The 25,893-nt window shown below is 35.7% G+C and overlaps 1 long non-coding RNA gene across 1 annotated transcript in view; it reads right to left on the bottom strand.

Moving 5' to 3' along the window:
• Positions 1–6,356: 6,356 nt before the first annotated feature.
• LOC114691914 overlaps positions 6,357–25,893 on the bottom strand; it is a 65,457-nt gene continuing 45,920 nt past the window's right edge. Inside the window, exons 5-8 of the long non-coding RNA XR_003734303.2 lie at positions 16,201–16,285; positions 15,055–15,127; positions 14,168–14,204; positions 6,357–7,513 (exon numbers count right to left, since the gene is read on the bottom strand). This is a non-coding gene — a long non-coding RNA (uncharacterized LOC114691914). The remainder of the gene's footprint in view (positions 7,514–14,167; positions 14,205–15,054; positions 15,128–16,200; positions 16,286–25,893) is intronic.

Raw genomic sequence — 25,893 nt, forward strand, 5'->3', positions numbered from 1 at the left:
CCAAATGTTAAAAATGAAGGTTTGAGAAGGCTGGATGAGTTGACAAGGAACAACAGTCAGGAATCAAACTCTGTTAATTCAAAAGCTTGTCCTCTTATCCACCTTGCCAACAGATTTTATTTATTGATTGATAGGCTTGTAAGCAAATTTTTCATTCTGGCATAACAATGGTATATTTCTGTTATTTCTGTTAATGTAAATGTAAAGCAGTAAATACATAGTTCTCCCATATATGTTGCAGTGAATATATACTTGGGAAGATAACTATTCTAGATGTTATTATTTTTTCAAAAAAAATCTATGTAAGTGTGTTCCTCTGTGTGTTGTGTTCTCTCTCTCTCTCTCTCTCTCTCTCTCTCTCTCTCTCTCTCTCTCTCTATCTCTCTCTCTCTCTGTGTGTGTGTGTGTGTGTGTGTGTGTGTGCACAGAGAGCAACCTGTGGTAGTCAATTCTCTCCTTCCACCAGGCAGGTTTGGGAACTTCAACTTGAGTTCAAGACTGCTCATCAACCATCTTAACCGAATGAACCATTTCAACAGGCTCTGTTATTGTATTCTTAGTCTATGTGTGTAGGCATTTGTACTAATGTGAGTGTACCTGGGTCATGACAAGCGTGTGGCATTCTCACCCAACGGGCCCTTGTTTTTCACTATGTTTGAGGCAGAAATTCTTGTTCCTCACTTGGTATGCCAAGATAGCTGGACCACACACTTCTGGAGACTACTGCCTTAGCCTACCATCTTGCAGAATAAGTACTGGGATTAAAGGTGTCCAATGCCATATCAGAGTTTACATAGGACCTTGGGGTCTTAACTCAGGTCTTTACACTTGTGTGCCAACTGCTCTATCCACTGAGCCATTTCTCCATAGACTGGGTAACATTTTGAAAGCTTCTATATGCTTAGACTCTAATTAATACATAAAGATTACTCAATTTTTGCATCATAAAAATGGATTCTTTTAATATGTAAGAAAAGGAGTGGATCCAGAGGGAAGGGGAGGTCAGGTGCTACTGGGAAGCACAGAGGGAGCAGAAACCAATCAGGATATATTACATGAGAAAAGAATCTCTTTTCAATAAAAGGAAAAAATGGGAAAAATTGATTTTTGCTTGATTGAAAGAACAATAATTTCCTTTACTTTTTATAACTAAAGTTACTAATGCCATTGAGCTGTTAAGAATTCTTTTAAAATTATTTTATTTTTGTTTTTTAACAAAACCATATGTGTGTATATATATGTATGTATGTATGTGTGTGTGTGTGTGTGTGTGTGTGTGAGGGAGTGGTATATGTATGTAAATTCAATGCCTTTGGAGTCCAGAACTGGGTATTAGGTCTCCTGGACCTAGAGTTATAGGAGGTTATGAGCCTCCTAACTTGTATGTTGAAGCTACACTGATCTTCCCTGAAAAAGATCAAGAACTCCTAACTGTGGAGCTACAAGCTTAACTTTTTAATATTTTCAGTAAAAATAAATAACTGGCTCAAGAGAAAAAAGAAGTCACCAAGTAGATTCCAAATATAACCTCATTTTTTATGCGGTGACTCACTTATTTGGTATGTATTCAAAAGCTGATAAAAATACATTAATCAAGTTTGGTAAATTGATTAGTCAAATCTCAACTTTGGTGGATTCAGGTTGTGTGTGTGTGTGTGTGTGTGTGTGTGTGTGTGTGTGTACATGTGTGAGCATGCACATTCATGCATGTGTATGTGTACTTAACTTTTCTTTAGAGTATTTATGAGTAATTCTTTTACAAAAGAGCCTCAAGTCCTACCACAAGTAAAAACACACACTACCAACTGTAAGGGACCTGTTCAGATCTCTCATGAAAAGTTACAAGAAAAGTAGCAAGGTAGAATATGAGTATTTGAACAAATTTGATTGGTCACATAATCTAGCTGCCAAATTATTTATTTCACACATATATCCTCAAATTTTTCAGTGTGCATAACTATCCTCTACATATGCATTACTCATGGAAAGTATCATTACATTTTTTTTCTTTTGCTTTTTGGCAATATAACAAATTAGTTTTGTGATGAAAAGTTTAAGCAGTCTAGTATAGTTGAGTAGAGTTATCTATTTATTACATACATTTACAATGTATAGCATAGTTTGATATATATTATTAATTCATTTAATCAAAACATTTTATATTACTATCATTTCACATACTAGAGAATGTGAGCTTTTGTTATTTATTTATTTTGTGTGCTGAGATGCTACAGTTCATGGGTGGATGTCAGAGGATAACGTGCAGAATTCAGTTCTCTCCTTCTACCATGTGGGCTTCATGGATTAAATTCAAGCCCTGAAACTTAGTGGATAGTGCCCTTACCATTCGAGCCATATTATCATCCCTTCCCACACCATTCATTTTTTGTGGTGAGAAAATTGGGAATTTCTGTCACCAATTTTCAAGTACAAAATGCATTATTACTAACTATACACATGTACTGTATAATGGATCCCTTGAATTATTGAATCTAAAAAAAATTTGTACCTTTCTACCAGTAAGATCATAAAATCTTAAATCCCATTTACCCACAGAATATGTCTTCTTCTTCTACACCTCCAACATTTTAAAATTCATATAGCAGGAGCTGAAAAGTAAGGTCCTTATCTGTGGCAGGCTTGTTTCATTTAACACAGTGTCCTGTAGGTTCATTTATGTTGTCATAAATGACAAAATCAACCCCCTATTTTTCATAAAGGCCAAACAGTTCCATCATATGCATACATATGTGTTCTTAATTTATTCTTCATGGATACTGAGGCTAAAATAATAATATTGCACCCAAGATTGCTGAGGGATGTCTTTCTGTATGCTGTGAATATATGTTGTTCCCACTGGTTAATAATCAGACTGCTTTGGCCTATGGCAAGGCAGCTTATAGACAGGTGGAAATCCAAGACAAAAACAGGAAAAGGAGATACACAGGCAGAGAGATGCCAGCCGCTTCCAGGAGAAGCAAGTTATAAAAGTACCAGCAAGCCACGGCCATGTGGCAACTTACAGATTAATAAAAATGGGTTAAGTCATAGGAGCTAGTTAGCAAGAGGCCTGCCATTGACCATACAGTTTGTAAATAATATAAGGCTCTGTGTGTTTACTTGGGGCCAAGTGACTGTGAGACATTGGTGAGAGAGATTCCTCCTAGACTGCATGGCCGGGCAGGACCAGAGAAACTTCTGCCTACACAAGATCTCATAATTACCATGAACACATTCTACCACTAGACATTCCAACACTTAAAAATTCTTTAAACTTGAAAATTCCACACATATCACAAAAGTCCTGTATTTTAATCCACTACCCACATAAGAAACCTATGAAATAATTTTTGTTCATTTTTGGCAAACATGTGTTGCAATAAACTTTAAAGGTCCACAATTTTTGCAATGTCATTTTCACATAATAATATTAATGAGTTTTAGTCACAATATAATTGTCAAGGGTTTACATTATTTTAAAGTTCTCCTTCAATTTCACATATTATTTTTAATTTATTATTTTAACACTTATTTTATTTCTAATTATGTGTATATGTACACATTTGAGTATGTGCATGTGAGGGCAGGCACCTTCAGACTCCTATTCTTCGGGAACTAGAGTTACAGGCAGTTGTGAGCTTAATTTAGTCCCCTGCAAAAGCAGCATGTATGCTTTCAAGCACCAAGCAATCATTTCAGCCCCTTTTGTTAAATTGCTAAAATCATTCTAGATTGGGGATAATGCCTATGCTGGACACCAAAAGAGTCCACAAACCCTGAAAGTCATTGAACCAGTAGGCAAGTATGATGTGGGAAGTCAGAGAAGGAAGAAACGGTAATGCAGACTGACCCTAGTCAAAGTATCCTGGGTAAAATTTCGTTGTGTTTATGTGTTTATAATGGGGCTGGTGCACAGGCACGTTGATCAGAGACCAACTTATAGGAGTTAGTTCTCTTTCGACATCTGAGATTCCAGAACCACACTGAGATCATCATATTTGGTGGCAAGCACCCTTACCTACTGAGCCCTTCACCAGCCGTCTCTGATTAAATTCAAGACCCAGTGACTGACTATGTCATTGGTGATACCTTAGTCTGCAATCATGCCTCTCTAAATATAACTCTGCTGGTGGGTTTCACAGCTATGAGGTGCTGGATAAGGGCTACCTTACAAACTTGGGACACTTATCTATTTCCCCTTCCTAGGGAGATCCATGCATTTTCTCTTAGTGTCCTCCTTGTTGCCTACTTTCTCTGGAGTTGTGGATTGTAGCCTGGTTATCCTTTCCTTTATCTTTAATATCCACTTATGAGTGAGTACATACTATGTTTGTCTTTCTGGGTCTGGATTACCTTACTCAGGAAGTTGTTTTGTTTTGTTTTGTTTTGTTTTGTTTTTGTAGTTCCATCCATTTGCTGCAAATTTTATGATGTCATTGCTTTTTACTGCCGAGTAATACTCCATTGTGTAAGTGTACCACATTTTCTTTATCCATTCTTCAGTAGAGGGACATCTAGATTATTTCCAGTTTCTGGCTTTTACAAACACAGATGCTATGAATGTAGTTGAGCAAGTGTCCTTGTGGTATTATTGTATGTCCTTTGGGTATATGTCTAATAGTGTTGTTGCTGGGTGTTGAGATAGACTGAGTCCCAGTTTTCTGAGAAGCTACCATACTGATTTCCAAAGTGGTTGTACAAGTTTGCACTCCTACCAATAGTAGAGGAGTGTTCTCCTTACTCCACATCCTCTCCAACATAAGTTATCATCTTTGTTTTTGATGTTAGCCATTCTGACAGGTGTAAGATGTATCTCAGAGTCTTTTTGATTTGCATTTCCCTGATGGCTAAGGATGTTGAGCAATTCCTTAAATGTCTTTTGGTCATTTGAGATTCTTTTGTTGAGAATTTAGATCTGGGTTGGGCGGGGAGGGAAGGGATGATGGATGAGAACATGAATAGGTGGAGGGACAGAGAGAGAGAGAACAAGAAAAGAGATATCTTGATAGAGGGAGGCATTATAGGGTTAGGGAGAAACGTGGTGCTAGAGAAATTACCAGGAATACACAAGGATGACCCCAGCTAAGACTACTAGCAATAGTGGAGAGGATGCCTGAACTGGCCTTCCCCTATTATCAGATTGATCACTACCCTAAGTGTCATCATAGAGCCTTCATCCAGTAACTGATGAAAGCAGATGCAGAGATCCACAGGCAAGCACTGGGCCTAACTCCTGGAGTCCAGTTCAAGAGAGGAAAGAGGGATTCCATGAGCAAGGGGGAGTCAAGATCATAATGAGGAAACCCACAAGGACAGTTGCCACAGGCTAGTTGGAGCTCACTGACTCAGGACTGATAGCTGGGTGTAGTTGGAAGTTTCCTCCAGGTCATGTCAAGCCCCCTCAGTCCTGGGGTCTGCTTAAAAAATAATCACTCTGAAGCTTATATTAATTAAAACTGCTTGGCCTTTAGCTCAGGCCTACCACTGACTAGCTATTACACTCAATCTCAGCCCATTTCTGTTAATCTACATGTCACCAGGTATTCCATGGCTTTTTCTGTGTGTCATTACATGCTGCTCCCTGGTCGGCAGGGTGGCATCTCCTCACTCAGCCTTCTTCTGCCCAGAATTCTCCTCATCTACTCACCCTGCCTATACATCCTCCCTGGCTATTGGCTGAACAGTATTTTTTTAAACCAGTATACAAAAGCATTATTCATCAGCAGCTGGGGAACCTGCACAGGACTGAACTAGGCCCTCTGAATGTGGGTTACAGTTGGTGGCTTGGACAGTTTGTGGGTCCCCTAGCAGTGGGAACAGGATTTATCTCTAGTGCATGAACTTTTTGGAGCCCATTCCCTATGGAGGGATCCCTTGCTCAGACTTGATGCAGGGGGAAGTGGGTCGTCCAGCCTCAATTTGATGTGCCAGACATTTTTGACTCCCCATGGAAGGTCATCCCCTCTCTGAGAAGTGGTTGGGGGGTGGGAGGGAAAGTGGTGGGAGAAGGAGAGGAAGGAGGGGGAACTGTGGTTGGTATGTAAAATGAAAAACAAAACTTTTAGATTAAAAAATAAAAACATGGGAGTCTGTTAATCTCTCCTCAGTGAGTTTATGTAAATAGTTAGAATTTGATTGTAGTGGAAGAAGCTATGCCAGAAATGGGAAAAGACTATAAGTAAAGGCTGTTCTTTTAGTGGTTTGACAATATTATTTGCCATAATAATATTTGCCCTATAATCACCATAAATAGGGAATCTAGAATGTGGAGTAATCAAAATCCAGAATTTGAATTGACATTAATCATTCTTTTATTTCAATGTCTAGTCTTTTAAGTTAAAGACCTATTGCTGGGATAGGCTTAGGATGTGAGCCCTTCTCCCTGTTCTCACTGTGAGGATAGGCTTGGGATGAGATGAGGAGGAGCTTCCTGCCCTGGTTATAGTACTCTCATTATAACAACAGCTTTCTGCTCTTTAAGAATAAGGACCAGGGAGACAAATAGAAGGCTTTCAATTTTCTACTGTTTATGAGCTCACAATTTAAATAGACTCTTTCTTGTGAATATTTTAATCTTTGTTGGTTTGTTTGTTTTTACCGATGATAATTTATCTCCTGCAATCTTTTAATCTTAACGCTGAAATATAGTGTCTATTTCTGCATAATCACTTTCTCCCTTTCCACAGTCCTTAGAAATCTCATATTTTACCTCCAGCTATCTGTTCTAAAGATGCTTCTTATCTGATAGGTGCTCTTTGAACAAGGTCCTCAATAACTCTTAGTTTATCCATCCTTCAGCCTGTAAAAAATAAAAAATGTATGCCTCCTTCACCCAAATACACTTTGAGCATTCAGACTGCTCTACATGTAGTCATTTCTGTTTTATTTGGATAATGTCACATGATATTCTGATTCATGAAGTAGATACAACCCCTTCATAACTCCTCCCCCTTTAAAAAACACTTCAAACATACCTAGAATCTCTGTGAAAATGAGTAAATTATCTCAAATGATGAAAGACACATTCTTTCCCCAAACCTCTGGACTGTAGATATGTTTCAGATTAAATTACATCCCTCCGAAATTTAAAAGTTGAAGTCCTATTCTTTGATACCTGGGCATAGTGATCACATTTTGAGGAAGGGCAGTGTTACAGATGTTAAGTTAAAATGATTCTGAGAAACCACACTTTAATTTCCCTTCATTTATTTACTATTAGTGCATAGCAGTTTTCCCCAAATTGAAACATCCCATCAAACATAGACTCTTTAAGACTCAGATTGTCAACAAAACAAAGCCATGGAAATAAACAACTCATAAATCTCAGGAAGTTCCTAAAACTTACATTAAGTCCTTTCCAAAATCAGTGATAATTTCTGGGGTGAACAACTGCTCTGTTCAGCTTAGTTATCAGTAAGTCTTCCAGGGAGTTTCAGGAATGCAGATTTTTGAGTCACCAGTGATGTTGTGGTGAGCATTTTAATGATTTAGCTGTAATTATCAATCTATTATCCTAGAAGTAAGTAACACACAAAAAAAAATTAACTAAACTTTAGTACCTATCTGCAGTAAATAGCTGTTTCTTTGCACACATACACAAAAATCACATAACAGTCTTTCAAAATCCAGAAAACAGTGATGCAAAAAATTAATGAATCAGTAGGAAAAAGCTCTAATGATACTTCCTTTTAATAAACTAAAATAGCCGGGCGGTGGTGGCGCACACCTTTAATCCCAGCACTTGGGAGGCAGAGCCAGGTGATCTCTGTGAGTTCGAGGCCAGCCTGGGCTACCAAGTGAGTCCTAGGAAAGGTGCAAAGCTACACAGAGAAACTCTGTCTTGAAAAAACCAAAAAAAAAATAAAAATAAAAAATAAAATAAAATAAATAAATAAACTAAAATAATAAAATTCCTTGTAAAGGATACTGGGAAAAATTCATTACATGTTAGTATGTTACTTTATTATTATTAGTTTAATAATCCTCAATAACATGGATAAGATTGATAAAGTGAATATTTTATTTAGTTTATTAAACATTTGGGAAATAACTACCCTTCAATAATTTCATCACAATTTATTTTCCATTTGCTAGTGAAGAACATAGCACACTTTTAGTCACGAGAACAGAACATGGCATATGTCTCTGTGTGGGATTTCACTGATTCTGATTCATTTGATGTGTTTGTTCCTTTTCTTTTTCCTTTGCTTCCTCTAGCTGGTGGTACAATCTTAAGATGGTTTGAGACTCTTCAGTCACTTGTTCCCTTTTACTTTTCAATATCTTTCTTAACTTTCCCTACATTCTTAACTTAATTTTGGCCCATCTTTCTAAGAGCACCAAATTAAAACATTACAACCTTTTTCTGTCATAGTATTTCAAGAAGAAATACAATAAATGGGTACCCATTCAACATTTTATTTTTTCTTTATCAGTTCTCTATACTTTATTAAGGTTCTCCTATAAATCTTTTAAGTGCTTATCCATTACTTGCCAGGTTTTGATTAATTAAATAGATTTCATGTTTCATTTCATGGGGAAAATTTCTATCAGTTATCCTTGTTCTCTTCAACAATTTCCATATATACAGGTTTACTCAGGTTTGTACCTATTTGGCATAGGAAAGTATCTGTCTGCATTTCTGATAAAAAAAATATTATATGATTCTGAATCCAGCTTTGCAAAATTGCCTACAATTGCCAAACACAAATATTTTCTCATTAGCTTGTGTTCATCATCTCTGTTTTGATTGAACAATTCTGTCCAAGCTGTATATACCCACTGATAGTGTGCAGAATGAGGACAAATTAATGATTTATATCAACATAATTCTATCCTCTTGTAGTTTTGGTGGTCAGAGTTTGCTAGAGTCTTATGGTGTCAAAATCAGGAACTTCATATCCTTTGAAGATTCCAATTGTAATATATTTCTTTGTTTTTTACAGTTTCCACACTCAGAAGAATATTCCAAAGTTCATATTTTTTTGTCTATTTGCAAAGCAGCAGCAGCAGAACATCTTCAGGTTTTCTCAACTGATGGTAACCTTCTGAATTCTAACTAGTAAGACCTCACACAATTTTATTAGGCTTTCCAAATGATGATCCAAGATAATTTAACTATGCCAAGATCTTTAAGTCAAATTTGCAAACTGTATTTTACCAATATATTCAGATCCGGGGGATATAAACATGGGAATCTTTGGCAAGGAAGTAATATCATTCAATTTTTCAACAGGCCATCAAGATATCCATAATATTCTTGGAGGTTTGGGTTTTGTATTTAAACTAACTTTGAATTTCTACTCAAAAACAAAATATTTCTATGACCTTAGGTGGCTTAATCTTCATAAATTCTAGTTTCCTTTGAATAAAGGCAGTACTTTCTAAGCTAATTAATACAAACAAGACATGCTTATGGCATTCTTGGAGCAGTATTTTGTAAACTGTAAATAATCAAAAAGCCTCTATAATATTTATGCCAATGATTGAGCAATTGTCTTTGTTGCAGCTATATTTTTACTAATCTATATTCAATGTTGCATATGGGACATAACAAGAATAGTGATGTTCCCTATGATCTGTTCTCCCCAAAATATACTTTTGTCTTTTGTTTATTTAATACAAACTTCATAAATAAGTCTACCTTCTTTGTAAAGGCTTTGCTGATTTTGACAGTTGCTGTAAGAACTATTAATACATGATGTTGTTGTGTCCTTTCTCTGGCAGGAAACAAATTAAACAATATCATATTTCTCCTACAAGATTCATATTTGTTTAGGGATAAACAGTTAAGAAAAATGTGCATGTATATTATATATGGTTATATGGTAGAAATATGTGTAGCTTTATGAAATACCAATGCACATAAGGAAAGAGTGATTCGTACTATGAATAAAAATAGAGCACAAGGAGCAACAGGTGACAAAGTGAATTTCAGATACCCTTTCCATGGTGCAAGTGAGGAAGCAGAGATATTAAGGAAAGCCAAAAAGACTCAGACAGTAACTGAGAAAGAATATGATAGAGACAAAAAAAAAAAGTTAAATGCCTGAAAGTGGTCAGGGAAAATACTTGGAATGTTTACATGGAAGATATTGCAAAAGGCTGAGAACAGTTAAAATAAGAGCAACAACAAACATTGAAATTAAATTGAAGAAATAACTTTCAGATCAGTTATTTTGTAGGCTGTATAAGGGTAGATTAGTTAGCTAAAGTTAGGGTTGGTTTCTGAATGGACTCATGCTCCAAATGCATCAGACCAACAGACCAACATCAGCCTACCTACATTTTTAAAAGGATTACTGAAGTAGTTTTTTCGTAAACAGCTATTTTCAGGGAATGTGAGAGTAGAATTAGAGAAACTAGGTTGGAATTCCAATGAGAGATGGCATCAGCTTGATCCATGTTCTCAGGAAGGGGTAAGAGGTGTCCTGATTCTGAATTTATGAGAGAGTGGGTCAAGAGTATGAGCTGTCACCTCATGTATACAGTATGAGAGAATTTGAAGAGTTGGCAGAGCAAAAGGAGCTGTACAAATAAAAAGACTGACTTTTGTCTTGACATTGATAAGAAGCCAGAAGGAAGGAAAGGGAGTGTTTTCCTAGTGAGAATGAAAAATGAATCACTTTTGGGATAGACATACACTGTCTTAGACACTCTAGATTTACCTCTTTGCCAAGATAAGGAAGAGTTATGAACATTCAGCAATGTCATTTCTGGGCATGAAAAGGTTGAAACTAACAGAAGTCCACTTGATAACAGTAGTAAGGGAAAAAACAAAACCCTGGATTTCAGGAAAGCTTTATGTTGGAGTTGTACACTTGGCAGTTGCCAGAATAAACATGGTATTTAAAGCTGTGTGACTGAATGAGATCATCTAGGGCATAAATGTAAACAAAAAGAGAAATGTTCTAGAACTTAGCCAATTTATTTTGATGACTATGTTGAAGTCTATACTAATTAAGAGATTTTCACAAGTTCAGCCAGTGATCTCCAGGGCCAGAATTCAAAATTCTACCTTTTTCATCTGTTCCAAAACCTTGATTCCTGCCTCAAGTTAAAAATGTAAATATGTTAATTATGCAGATCCATATACATTAACACAGAAACATAGTTAAATACTGAAGTATCTCTATGGCTCTGAAAATGTTCAAGTTTGTAGATTCCAAAGGTGTCCTTCACCTATCTGGGAAATCAAGTGTCATTATACAAGGCCTGGACTGTGGACCCAGGGGAGCAGCTACCTTTAGGAAAAGATAGATTTTGACCCCTACCAAGTTCTCAATACTTGCCTCTTAAGTCTCTTGTGCATGGTACCTGTCAGGATCCATGCTTCTTGAAACCCTACTCTCTCTCTCAAGAGCACTTTGTAAAGATCATTGGAAAGATCAGATTGAGGAGAAGAAAGATGAAGCTGCAGCCATTTCCCATAATCGTACAATCAGACATGACTGAGGAGTGGGGAGCTGGTACCCTGTAGATTGTGTCTACCACCTGAACAAGTTTCAACAACATAGGATATTTGAGGAAATAAAAAAAAAAAAAAACTGGGTGAGAATAGGAAAGACAGACTAAAAGTGTGTCTTGGTTAATTTAAACTGTTATGCCATATCTTAGTTAGGATTTCTCATGCTGTGCAGAGACACCATGACAACAGCAACTCTTATAAAGAAAAAAACATTTAATTGGGGTGGCTTACATTTTTTAGAGACAGAGTAAATGATAATTTACTACTAAATGATTATTGAAAATGAAGTACTCAGTACTAAAGAACATATATATTAACAATGCAAAATGAACCTTGCAGACTGTATGCATACACAGAGAGAGAGACAGAGACAGAGACAGAGAGATTTAAGGAAAAGAAGCCATGTATTTAAGGTATGGGAACATGGGAAGCCAACATATTTTACTTGTTTGAAGCAGAAATGCTTTGGTAAAGGTATAGGAAGGAAGACACCCAACATCAAACTCTGACCTCCAAACACATATAATGACACATGTGTGCTGGGGGATGTCTGTGTCTTTCTGTATGCTGTGAATATATGTTATTTCCATTGGTTAATAAATAAGCTGCTTTGGCCTATGGCAAGGCAACTTGGAGTCAGGTGGGAAAGGAGAAAGACTGGAAAGAGAATGATGGCGTCTGAAGAGACACCAGCTGCCTCTGAAGGAAAAGCAAGATGCCAGAAGACCAGTAAGCCAAGTAACACATGGGAAAACAGATGACTAGAAATGGGTTAACTTAAGATATAAGAGCTAGCTAGCAAGAGGCCTGCCATAGACCATACAGTTTTTAAATAATATAAGCCTCTGTGTGTTTACTTGGGTCTGAGTGGCTGCAGGACTGGGAAGGACTGGAGAAACCTTCTGACTACACATGTGTCTACTTATACATGTACAACAAAAATGGTTAATGAATGAAGTACATAGACTTCAGGGAGTAGAGCAAATTTTTTATAAAGCAAGATGTCAGTAAATGGATGGAAAAAATAAGATAGGAAATAGCTCAAAGATAAAGGTGAATCTAATCTCAATGAAATGGGAAGCAATGCTCTTCTGTTAATTTTAAGAAGGTGATGGGCAGGATTGGATATCATAAGAAATTTCAAGGTAGCAGAAGAGCAAATGTGAAAATCATGGGAAGTCCATAGGAAACAGATAGATGGTGTCTGAGATGGCATCTGAGTTAGAAAAACATGAGAGCACAGTGAATTTTACACAATAATTTCACCCATATTTGTGAGATAGTGTTAGTAGTGCAGTTGAAAATAGTCTTCAATCTTTGAATAGATAATGAAAATTCAATATAAATATATTACATCTAGCTGTAATTTGTTAAGTAATTTACTATGTGATAAATTCTAATTCAAGAACTTCCTACAAAGTATTTCACTTCAAAATTTCTTTCAAAAATTTAATGAGATAAACTCTATTATCATCCCCAATTTGAATATAATCATCTTTGGCACATAAACACTTGACTCTTTAATAAAGAAAAAGAAGTAGGTTGGGTTTTAGAAGTAATCTCAGTTCAGCATTCATATTTTAAATACAGAGTAATGAATGAGTGCTCCAAATAAGTATGTATGGTGTTCTTTTTCTCATATTTGAATGAAAAGAAAAATAAGAGGTAAAACAAAGCAGATCAAATACTGTAAGATAAAAATGTATGATATCAAATAGCATTTCTGTGAGATATGGAAAATTCTAAGAAAGCAAAAGCATATCAAATATTTTAGTAGATTAAAATTCCTATAAGTATGTAGGTCAACATATTTTACCTGGCTGAAGCTGCAATACCTTTAGTAAAGGAGTCTTTCAGAGAGGAATATAATATATTATATGAAAAGATAATGGGCACTAAAGCTCATAACTCAGGATTTTTAATCATGACAATAATGAATCTGAGTACTATAGGAAAAATAAACTAAATAATCTTCTTCTGATATGTTGTATTTGTGTGTGTATGTGTGTGCGTGTGTGTGTGTGTGTGTTTTGAGATAATTGATTAAAAAGAGATTCATTTGTTCCTTAATTCATTAAAGAACTGAGTTATCCCTAAGTATTGCATAGTGGTAATTTAAATGTTGGATAGCTGGAAAATGTACACAGAAAGCTTTTGATTATTCATTTTAGACAATCACATATTTCTATCTATGAAGAATTTGGCTTACAGAGACAAAAAACTCTGCTGATTATTAAGATTGCAAACTGGAGAATTTCCACTATGACTTGTAAGAAAGAACACTGAAAGAAAGAATCTCCTCTGCAGACCTATGCACAGTGAGGCCCTGCCACCCACTAGCAATGTGACTTTGTTCATAGCATGTAGTTTACGGAAGACTTGGATCACTCATTTCTAGTGCAAGAGTTGATCTTTAAGGTTTGTTTTAGCTTTAGTAGCCATTAAGCCTAATATGAAAATTACAGCTCAAAACTCAATGACAGTTAACAAACAACAAAGCCTCCATCTTCATCAACTTTAGTCAGGATTCTTTCATCCTTCTATCTCCTAAGCCTGATGAATCTAGTTTATTAAGAACATCCCTGCAGTAGTTAATCGGCATTGGCAGCTTCTCTGGATTTAGAATTATTTAAGAGACACATCTATAGTTATGTTTGTGAAGAAATTCCCAGAAAGATTTACCAAATGGAGAAGATTTACCTTGAAAGTGGGTAGCACCAAACCTTTGTTTGAGATCCTACATGGAAAAAGACACAGGATAAAAAGAACTGTCAGGATCTGTGTCTCTTTGACTCAGACAAAACATACAGTGTGACAAAGTGCCTTGTGCCCTGTTACTACAGGTAGAAAACATTCCCCTGTATTGCCTTGCCCATGTGATGATGGATCATATACCAAGGTTGTGAGCCAGAATAAACCTCCCCTCCTTTAAGTCGCTTTTTATAATGTTTTTGAAATTAAAATATAACTATAGCATTTCCTCCTTTCCTCCCATGTGCTCTTCCTTGCTCTCTAAAATTAATGACCTCTCTTTTAAATTCATACACAAACACATATACATATGTTTTCCTAAATATATTAACATAATCTGTACAATCCATTCAATGTTTCTTTTGTCGTATAATAGCACTTGGTTTTGGATAACAATTGGGTATTCTTTCATGGAGAAGACAATTTCTCCCACTCTTGGCTTTACTTGGTTGCTTGTAGTTATTTGTCTAGTGTTGGGGTTCCATATAGGGTTGTGATATGCCCCCTATACTTGCTCTTCTTCATGTCTTTATAGGCAGTCATGTTGATGAAACTTCATGGATGTAGCTTCTTTGAAATTTCTAGCAGTCACAATCTGAGTCTGACAGCATTTGTCAGTTTTTTTTTTCATAGCCAGGAGAAAAGGTGGTGTTTAAAACTTACTGCTCTTAGTCAGATACACAGTTAAAGATACATTAAAATAATATTAATAATTGTGTGTTTTGACCAGGAAAGCAACATGAGGGAGTTTAAAGTCACAGACATTAAGGTTACAGTGCGTAAAACTCAATACTTTTAAAAGTTTACAAAATTAAGGAAACATATCTGACACTTACCATCTGGATAATAATAGATGTCTTGACAAGACCCCATCCATCAAAGGTTACAATTGTGAAAATACAAAAAGTTCTGGAAAAAAAAAAAAAGTTCATTGTCTGAATTGACAATGGCTTTGAAGGTATTGTCTGACCAGAAGCAAACACAGACAAGTCATTTCCCAGATTCTGCTACTGTAGTACACAGAGAACACAACAGCTGTGATCTTAGGGGCCAGATTAGATCACAAGCTGGAAGCAGAACTTGGCAGTAAGCATCCACACAGTGCTGCCTCTTCAGGAGTGAAAAATGCAAGGTTGTGGAGTTGCGGACATCTGAGCTTGAGCTCTGGAAAGCTTCTGTAGCTAAGCAGTGTGGCAGGGTTGCGTTCTCTGTTATGTGTTGAGATCAGTGTATGAAGCTGTAAAGGCAAAGCTCAAGTTGCAATGGAGAGCTCAAGATATTAGAAATGCCAGAGCCTTGAGATTCCCAGCAAGCATAGCTGCCAGCACAGAATGAGGATGGCCCAAAAGAGAAGCTACATGTGCTGCAGACATCAGAATGGGAGGTTGGATCTCACATGGTATCACAAGTTTCAGAGCTTTGATCCAGTCTTTCCTTGATATCTCTCTATTCCTTTCTTTAGAAATAAGAATAGTTAGTAGGGAGCACTGGATGTTGAATGCATGTAAATTGTTTTGTATCTTCCTTTTTTTTTTTTTTTTTTTTTTTTTTTTTTTGAAACAGAGTTTATGTAGACCCAGCTATTCTGGAACTCACTCTGTAGACCAGGCTGGCTTCAAACTCATAGAGATCAGTCTGCCTCTGCCTCCCAACTGCTAGGATTAAAGGAATATGCCAGCACAGCCTGGCTTGTTTGGTAATTTTATAAGGAGTCAAAGTTGTGCATTTGTCTTGAGTCTCAGAAAAGACTTGGCACTTTTGAATGGTATTAAGAGTGTTAAAGATTCTGGAACATTGTGAGATTGACGCTTACTGCGTTATGAAAAGAATATGGGGCTTTGGGGCCTGGGTGTAGAATGTTATGAATTAAAATGAGTGTTTTGTTGTCAAAGTGACAGGGGAAGGGTTGTGATTGTTAATCTGCATTGCTAACTTGACTGAATTTAGAGTCACTTAGGGGACATACCAGCGGGTGTGTTTACCAGATTGTTTCCAGAGAAGTTTAAATTGGAAGGAAAGACTGATCTTGAATATAGGTGGCATCCTTCTATTGGCTGGGGCCCAAGACTGCATGAAAAAGGAAGAATGAGAAAGAAGAATGAGAAATCAAGTTGAGCATGAGCATTCATTCATCTCTCTCACCTTGTGACTCTGGAGTGGATTTAAACCATGATGTTTTAAGACATACATATTGGAAAGAACATGTAAGGTTCTCTACTTTCCTAAACAATCTTGTATATTTGCTTTCAGAGCACGGCATTTCATCTTCCCAAAGCAATATGAACAATATAGTTTTTATTATTATTATTATTATTTTATTTTATTTTACAATACTATTCAGTTCTACACAACAGCCACAGATTTCCTTGTTCTCCCCCTTCCTGCTCCCCTCCCCTTCCCCCCAGCCCACCCCCCATTCCCATCTCCTCCAGAGCAAGGCCTCCCCTGAGGACTGAGATCAACCTGATAGACTCAGTCCAGGCAGGTCCAGTCCCCTCCTCCCAGATTAAGACAAGCGTCCCTGCATGAGTCCCAGATTTCAAACAGCTAACTCATGCAATGAGCCCAGGACCTGGTACCACTGCCTAGATGCCTCCCAAACAGATCAAGCCAATCAACTGTCTCACCTATTCAGAAGGCCTGATCCAGTTGGGGGGCCCTCAGCCTTTGGTTCATAGTTCATGTGTTTCCATTCGTTTGGCTATTTGTCCCTGTGCTTTATCCAACCTTGTTTTCAACAATTCTCGCTCATATAAACCCTCCTCTTTCTCACTAATTAGACTCCCGGAGCTCCACCCGGGGCCTAGCCGTGGATGTCTGCATCCAGATTCCTCAGTCCTTAGATGGGCTTTCTGGCACAACTATTAGGGTGTTTGGCCATCCCATCACCAGAGTAGGTCAGTCCCGGCTGTCTCTCGGCCATTGCCAGCAGTCTTTTGTGGGGGTATCTTTGTGGATTTCTGTGGGCCTCTTTAGCACTTTGTTTCTTCCTTTTCTCGTGTGGTCTTTGGAAAGATCATGTAAGGTTCTCTACTTTCCTAAACAATCTTGTATATTTGCTTTCAGAGCACTGCATTTCATCTTCCCAATGCAATATGATCAATATAGTTTTGATGGGCAAATGAATACTCACCACATTTGGAAGGCTATATTAAGATATTCACCACATTAAGAATAGACTGAATTATTGTACAAATTGTGACATCATAGATCTCATTTTCTTTCTTCTTTGTAGTTTTATTAAGCTTCATATTTGTTGCTTATGAGCTATTTATATGAAAATAAATATTTGCAAATTCAAACCTTATTTAGATTACCCCATGTTACTATGTTCAGCAAATCTACAAAGGCTATTCTACCCCAGGATAAGAATTCCCTTTTCTAAGAGGAGAAAGAGTCTCACATGAAGTTGAGATTTATAATTGCCACGTGATATGGGTAACAAAGACCCTAGACGCAAAACAAATAAACAAGCAATCAAACAAAAAGCTTTTGGCCCCTGAATTGCCCATAGTGGAGTTTTGATTTGTTTGTTGTATTTTGCTTGCTTATTTTCTCTACTCAAGATTAAACTCAGGACCCTGCAAATAGTGCCAACTCTACTGTTGAGTTACACTTATCCTTTTATTTCTGTTCATTTGGAGACAAGATCTCCCTCTGTTGCCAGACTGGCCTTGAACTTATAGATCCTCCCACTTCAACTACTGCCTATGTAGTTGGAATTATAATATATAATACATAACACACACACACACACACATATATATATATATATACATATATATAATATTATATATATGTATTAATATAATAGGAGAAATGGTCTCACATGAATCACCAATAATAATTAGTAAATTGCTTAAGCTTAGCTGTGATATTATAAATTACATTTATTTTATAAAGACAGCAGATGTTTTCTATATTATTTTGGTTGGTGATATTTTATTTGTGCTTTAATAAATAAAGCTTGACTGGAGATTAGAGTAAATAGGAAGCCATTTTATGTAAACAAAGAAGTCAGGCAGTGGTAGCATATGCCCTTAATCCTTAGCTGGCAGAATCTTTGTGTGTTCAAGGCCACACTGGAATTAAGGAAACATGCCTTTGTTCCAACACTAGTTAACCATAGAGGTCTGGAGGTCTGTACAGACAGACAGAAAGTGACAGAGCTAGGCAAAAAGAGGAAGTGATATAGCTGGACTAAGAGAGTCAATGAGAGAACATAACAGAAAAGGCATATAAACATGAGCGTACAGGAAGAATGTCTTTTTGGAAGCTGAGGAGTTGGTGAGGTGAGGTTAGCTCATGGTTTGTCTTATTCCTCTGATCTTTCTCTCAGACTTTAACCCAAATTTGTGGCTCCATGTTTTTTATTTAATAAGACCATTTAGAAATTCATCTACAATTTGATAAAGATACTACCTTCAATGAAAGTTTTCAAGCACACAGAGTAAAAGAAGATTGATGCCTAAAACTTGTTTGTTAAGAAAATCACCTGAAGAGGAATATGCATTCATGACAACTATTTCACAGGAATTTTGATAGAAATTAAGAGCCAGAGGAGGGAAAACATGTTGTGAAATGCAGCCAGTCAGATGTGACAATGTTATAACAGTAAATGCACAGCATTTCATAAGATCTGCACAAGATTTGGTCCCCAACTTTCCATTATGGATAAAAGAAGTATTTATAATACACAATCCCTTCTTGGGCAGTTAATGATTGTTAATAGTTACTTAAGGGGAGGATATCATTTTTCTCTAATAGTAAAGTCACTCTAGGACTAGGTAGAAGATAGTAAAAGGGAATTATTTATTTTGTTTACTGTCAAAAATACAAATAGTTCCACAAGGACCATGTTTCTCTTTACCTTGATGACTATAGTACTCTGGCATGAAGAGGTACAATAAATATTACCATTGACAATAAGAAGAGCAATTTCATTTAAATCACAAGTTCACCCTATAAAAAAAGGAGTTTCTGAAACAATATTGTGGACTTTTATTTCAGAGCATAACTTACTTGAGATTATTGATTTTTACTATTTCATAGACTTTAATCACAATTCAAAGGTTGAAGAAAACCAAATACCATTTACATTAAATTCTATTAAATTTATTGGCAAGAAATATGAGCTTCCCTTTCCTAAAACATCTGGAGCTCATCTAAGCTGTTACTTGCTAAGTCACTCATGATATAGAGAGATAAGTGGGAAGAGAATGTAATTCACACTAGAAAGGAAGAATAGAAATTCCAATGACAACTAAAATAGATTCATCACAAAAGAGTCAATTTAAAAATGTATACAAAATCATAAAAAGAATATTTAGTAAATAGGAGAACAAGTTTAAAATGTTAATCTAGATTGCATATGTTTAAAACTCATACATTGGTTATTGACCACTGAATAACACAGAATAGTGATTTACATTAAGATGACATAAATCAGTATAGATAAAAGAGGAGCCATGAGAAAATATTGGTTGTTAGTAGATAAAGTGAGAAGAGTTTTGACTTACTTTGCAACATTGGTTGTCCTAGAGTTTCTTTTGGTTTCTGTCTGTTTAGCTTGCATTCTAAGGTTCATAGGAAAGCTACACTTGAATGATTAAGACATTAAGTATGAAATAACTTTTCATCGAACTGAGAAAATACAGACTAATCAATGACATTCAGATAATGGGATATGTAGTATCTTCCTTAATCCTTAATTCTGTGCAGCACCTAACAGAAACCATGTTAATTATTTATTTATTTATTTATTCATTTATTTATTTATTTATTTATTTATTTATTTATTTATTTATTTATTTATTTTGTGATGTCCAACTTAGACAAAAGTAATTAGCCTCAGAGGATCAAGATAATTTGTGGGACGTCTAGCCAGGGGAAAGAAAGTAAAATGGATGGCTCATACTCTAATAATGAGACCCACTACAGTAAAGCAAGCCCAAAAACAAAGAACACAAAACAAGAACAGCAGCAACCCTCTTGGCCCCTTGAATTGCCTGTGGTGGAATTTTAATTTGTTTTCTATTTGCTTCCTCTTTTCTCTATTTTTAGATCAAATGCAAGATCTTTCAATGGGTAATCCTCTCACCTTAAACTATATCCTCAGCCTGCCTTTCCCTTTTTATTTTGAGACAGTCTCACTTTATAGCCCATGCTAATTGTGAGCTTACTTTCTAACACAAGCTGACTCTGAACTCACTGTCCTTCAGCTTCAGTATTTGTACACTTGGAAATAAAAACCTGCACCAGTTAGCCTGGGAAAAAATGAAGCCTAGATAATAGCAGATTCTTCTACCAAACAGAGTGCAAACTCTTTACTAAATTTGACTTCCTTTCTACCCTTCCTTATCTTCCACATGTTTCATCTTAAATTGTGACTAGATGGAATTTGGTCCAGTGGAAAACTGAATGGCACTATGAAGAACATTAGTGTCTGTGCTTTATTTACTCTGATATCAAACAGTAAGTTAGACAAAGTTTGAATCTGGTTAAATAACACTTTTGTTCTTTCAAGACATCTTGAACTCTCTTTCTGAATTACATTTTCCTTCTAAACAAATCTCCCTGTGCACTAAAAGCCACATAGCTTGATTTTAATTTCTTCAAACTTAATGTATTAATAAGGAAAGCTGTAACTTTAATATGATTTTGTATTATGAAAATCCTTACACAAACTATTATTAAAACCATAGAAGAAAAGAGGATTGAAAATAAAATCAACTAAATAATTCCCAAACAATAGGCCAGTGATTACTTTTATAGTTTGTTATGCTTCAGTGTTTGAACATAAACATGCACAATGTTCCAAAGGTTTAAAATTCTGCTGCCTTATATAATAGTAAAATATGAGATTTGAGTCATTTGTGACATTTTCCATTGTTTTATTGCCATTCTAAAATGCCAAATAGCTTTAAACAATATCTTCAAGATGAAAATATTGTTCTCCATTTGTACACTTCAACTAATTCAAAATTTAGTTTTAGAAAACTCATTGTGCGGGAGCAATTTTCAAAGTCTTCTATTGTGACATTGTTTTTCAAAAGCTTTGCACCAAATTCCATTACTACTGGTTAATGTAGGAAGGTACCAGTTTTACCCCAAACTCATTAGCATTGGGTATTACGTTTGTTAATTTAATAGGTTTTAAATGTACCTTTTTATTGCTTTAATTTGGATGTGTTTGATTACTGTATTGCTGCTTCATGTTAACAGATGTTTACTTTCCACCTGGAATTTTTTTAATGAATTGCTTAATTTCTCCTTCCCTTACCTAGCAGAATCTTGATGTAGCCATGACCTTAAACCTGCACTTCAAAGAATATGGTTTTAATGTTTGATGCATTTCCTAGCCATTTCTTAGTATGGATAGTGTTTACATTTGTACAAGTTACTTGAGATTATCTATGGATTTGAATTTTTTATCATGACAATGTAGGTGCTGAAGGTTATTATGAAGGAATCTGGGTCTTTCTGACACTGTTGATCATGTAGCAAATAGAGCTTATTCAATGCTATTTGTATCATTACTGTGAGAAATTTCAGTAATGAGCATTTCTGTGTATGCCTGTGATTCTCCTTGACTCCCTATAATAAATAAATTCAATTAAATACTTATTCTTACCTGAGTGTGTAGGTTTAATAGACCAAGAATGAAAATGGTAAAATTGTAAAACATATACCTTTCACAATAGGGATAGGATAGGTAGAGAAAAATACTCTTTTAAAACTTGAAGTCTGTAGGGGAAGTAAATGGAAGTTAACCACAAGCAATGAGATGGCATGAAGAGAAAGGAGTCAATAGCTGCCATTTTTATAACAGGCTTGTGTACTACACAAGGGGAGATACTACTGGCACTTACTTTGAGAGGTTTCCCACACTTTTGAGGAGCAAGAAAGCAAACAGAGGTAGAGTAACTTCAAAAACCTTTACAGAGGAAGTTTTTGACAAACTTAATATTGCTCATAAATATATTATTGTTGACTTTTCAACTTAGTTTCTTGAACATCTCTCAATATTTCAGGAGGAAGTGGAAGGGAAAATATATTGTACAAGCACAAGAAGCTATGAAGAAATAATAACTAAATTAAAAGAAAAAACAACAGAAAAAAATCTTGGGGTAGGTTCAGTCCCTTGCCGAATCAGATAATCCACACACTGCCTGCACACCTAGTCAATCCAACATACTTTAAGAATCACAGCTAGACAGGACATCATTCCCGCTTCTATTTGTCATCAAAGTGCAGGATTACTCTTGATAACATCTTTATTTTTGGGGGAGTGTTAATCAGCACAGTATTACTCCTTTGTTGTTACATGTTTTCATTTTTTTCCCTTGGGAGAATTCAGTCCTTATGTGATAAAAATACTGCTTTCATATTCTGCTTGAATATCCAAGCAACTTAATGTAACATCTGACTGACCTATAGTTAAAGGAATTCTGTAAACACTATACTTAAAAACTACGTGCTCTTTATAATAGTATTGTTATGCTCCCCATTTTAAAAGCCTTGAAATTCTTCCATCTTTCAGTATTTACTCATTTTTGTTCTCCCCCCAAAAAAAACTCAGATTGTCTATTTAATTTTGTGATGTTTTCAAGCTTGTGTATTGATATGCTTATGTTCATTGTGCATCCTTTAATCAGTAGAAAGATACATGGATTTAAAGAGGTGGAGATTCAAATATCTACAATGGGTTTGGGGACAATATCATCACCTAGTTTGACTTGTAAAGTATCAAAATAGTACTTTAAAGGTCTATAAGAAGAAATTCTAATTAGACATTTTGGATCCTAGAGAGCACCTACCAAGCAATGTTATGTACCAATTCCATAATATAAATTACCATATAAGAAAAAGTGTAATCTGTCCCATAAAAGTGTATTAAATATAAATAAAAAAATAAATATTAAAATAATATTAAAGTTCAGTGTGACTTTTGTCTTCTGAGTGATTGTGAGTAGCTAATGGAGATAGACAGGACAAACATCAAAGACAAGAGTCTCCAGAAATCATTGAAAGGAACAGCAGCAGGTGAATACTACAGAACTTAAAATTTAAGAGAGCACAACAGTAAAAGGTGATGTTTACAGTACTTGATCAGTTAGTTCTTTCACAATCCAAAAGAATATATCGGCTGTACATCAAATGGTTCCTACACATTCCTTCCTTTGCAAACTATGATGTTTTCCCTCTTGCCTGGGGCTCTAGAACCTCCAGAATGAAATTAAAGCAGGTACCAGTGCCCATTTCCAGTTTCTCGATCAAGTCTAAGGGTAAAAGTGAATGGTTGAATGGTTGGTAGATGATGAAGATGTCTACCAGTCCTGGGGTACAGTTTAACTTTTATTTCAACCTCTCTGAATGATATGCTTAAAATTTAATTTTAATGATCAACTTGATACAACCTTGAGCTATCTGGAAAGAAGGTTTAAATGAAGCATCATGTAGCCTCAGTTGGCAGATAGTTCATAGGGGATTGCTGACTGTGGAAGTCATCGTTCCCTGGCCTATGCAGGGAATTCCTGGGCTATGCAGGAGAAGAGGACACAAGAACACCTGCACTGATTTACAATTATCTGCTCTTGACTGTGTATATAATATGACCAATTATCTCAAGTTCCTGTTTCTGTGACTTCTCTTCCACAATGGATTACCTATAACCTGGAAGGCAGAGCTAAGTAAATATTTCCTCCTTAAGTTTTGTCAGAGTATTTTATTATAGAACCAGGAAAAGAAAATGAGACAACATTTTGAAATGAAAGTATAACAGTTGAATTTTTCAAGGAGAAACTAATTAAAAATATTAATAATAAGCCCAGTTCTAAGAAAATAATATTCTACTGCTACCTTATTGTCACTCTCTAACTTAATCAATATGAACCACATTCTCTTTACTTAACGATAAAAAGGTCATGGTGGACTGTAGGTGTAGAAGGAATATTTAATTTCCATGATTCTGTTTGATATTGAGACTCTCAATCTTTTATCAGTCACAGTTCTTAATCCTATCCTTTTGAAGAAGTTACATCATAAATCTATGCATTGTATTAGAGAAATGCACAGTTGTTAAGAGCACATGCTACTCTATGAGTGGATTTGAGTTCAGTTCTCAGAACTCATACAGCAAATCAAAACTGTCTATAGCTCTAGTTCCAGGAGATCAGACTCCTTTTTGTGGGTTCCACAGGTATTGGACATGCAGAAATGAATGTAGATATGTACAAGCAAAAGAATTCATACAATTGAACAATTGTTAAATAATACCTTATTATTGAATTGTAAAGATAAATGAAAGCGCATTTAATATGCTTCAATGATAAAAAGGACAGGTGATTTAAATCAAGGTAAAAATCCCAAAATAGTGACACAATTTAGATTTTTTTTTATATTTTCTCGGTCTGTAAATATATTTACCCCATTAGTATGGTAATATAGACATTTTTCAGATTTTTTTTTTTATTTCAGACAGGATCTCACTATACAGTGCTGGCTGGCCTGAAACTCACTATGTAGACTAGGCTGGCCTCAAAGTCACAGATATTCATCTGTCTGTTTCTCCCTTTCAAATGCTTGGATTAAAGGCATGTGCCAACACTCCCAGCCCTTTTCAATTTTAAAATGCTGAAAACTATGATATCATCTAAGGCAGGAAAAATGAAATCACATTCTGTTATGTGTTTTTCCAGGAATGGTGACAATGTCTGCTGCATTCCAGCTAGCCATGGTGGGGGAACTTCACTATGAATAAGGAGATCCTGACTTCAAAAACATTTCATGAATTTTTGTATATAAAATGTGACTACCTCAGAATTCACAATCCTTTTTGCTATGTTTCAGTTGTAAATTGATTTCTTTTTTAAAAAAACAATGTAATTAAAGATACTTAGCCAATTATCTTTTCTATTGTTTCCACTGCTCACCTTTCTCAGCAATATTACAGGTTAATGTTATCATCAATACTCATACATCAACAGCTTTATTCTGTTTTGACTAAGGAGAAACCACATATCCTTCACCTTTTATTGATTAATTGCTAGGAAAGGAATTGTTGGTAGAATGAACACAATAACTTATTTATAAGCATATGGCTAAGTTTTGGAATGTACTTAAGAATTATGCTTGTCTAGTAAAGTGGTAGCAGTATTTTTTTTTCCCTAAGGTCCATGACCTCACTGACCTCACCAGGAGTTGTTAGCTTTGTAGTAAAAGACACGATTTCCCTCTTGTCTGGCAGATCTTATGTTCATTAAAATATTTGAGGGCCACCACCAACATACGAGTGTCACTGTTGTACCTTCAAGGATGCCTTGCCATGCTGTTCACTGTTGTGGTTCATAGGATCAAAAGTAGGTAGAACTATTGGGTGCCTCCCCAGACCTCAGGAAGGAGGCTTTCAGGGTGGATCTGGCTTGAGTGATCCATCAAAAGTAATAATTGTAATACATTAAAGAATGGAAGATAGAAATCATATAGCCATTTAAGTGAATATATTAAAGTCATTTGACAAAATCAAGCATCCCTTCATGATAAATCTGCCAGCAACTAAAGGATAGAATAAATGTATCTCAGCTTAATAAAGGTCACATATGAAACACTAGCATACTGGTCTGTGAAGAAAAAGAAAAAAGAAAGCTCTTTATTTCAGGTTCAAGTACAAAGCA

Source organism: Peromyscus leucopus, chromosome 12 (assembly GCF_004664715.2).
Source record: "Peromyscus leucopus breed LL Stock chromosome 12, UCI_PerLeu_2.1, whole genome shotgun sequence".
Taxonomy (NCBI): Eukaryota; Metazoa; Chordata; class Mammalia; order Rodentia; family Cricetidae; genus Peromyscus; species Peromyscus leucopus.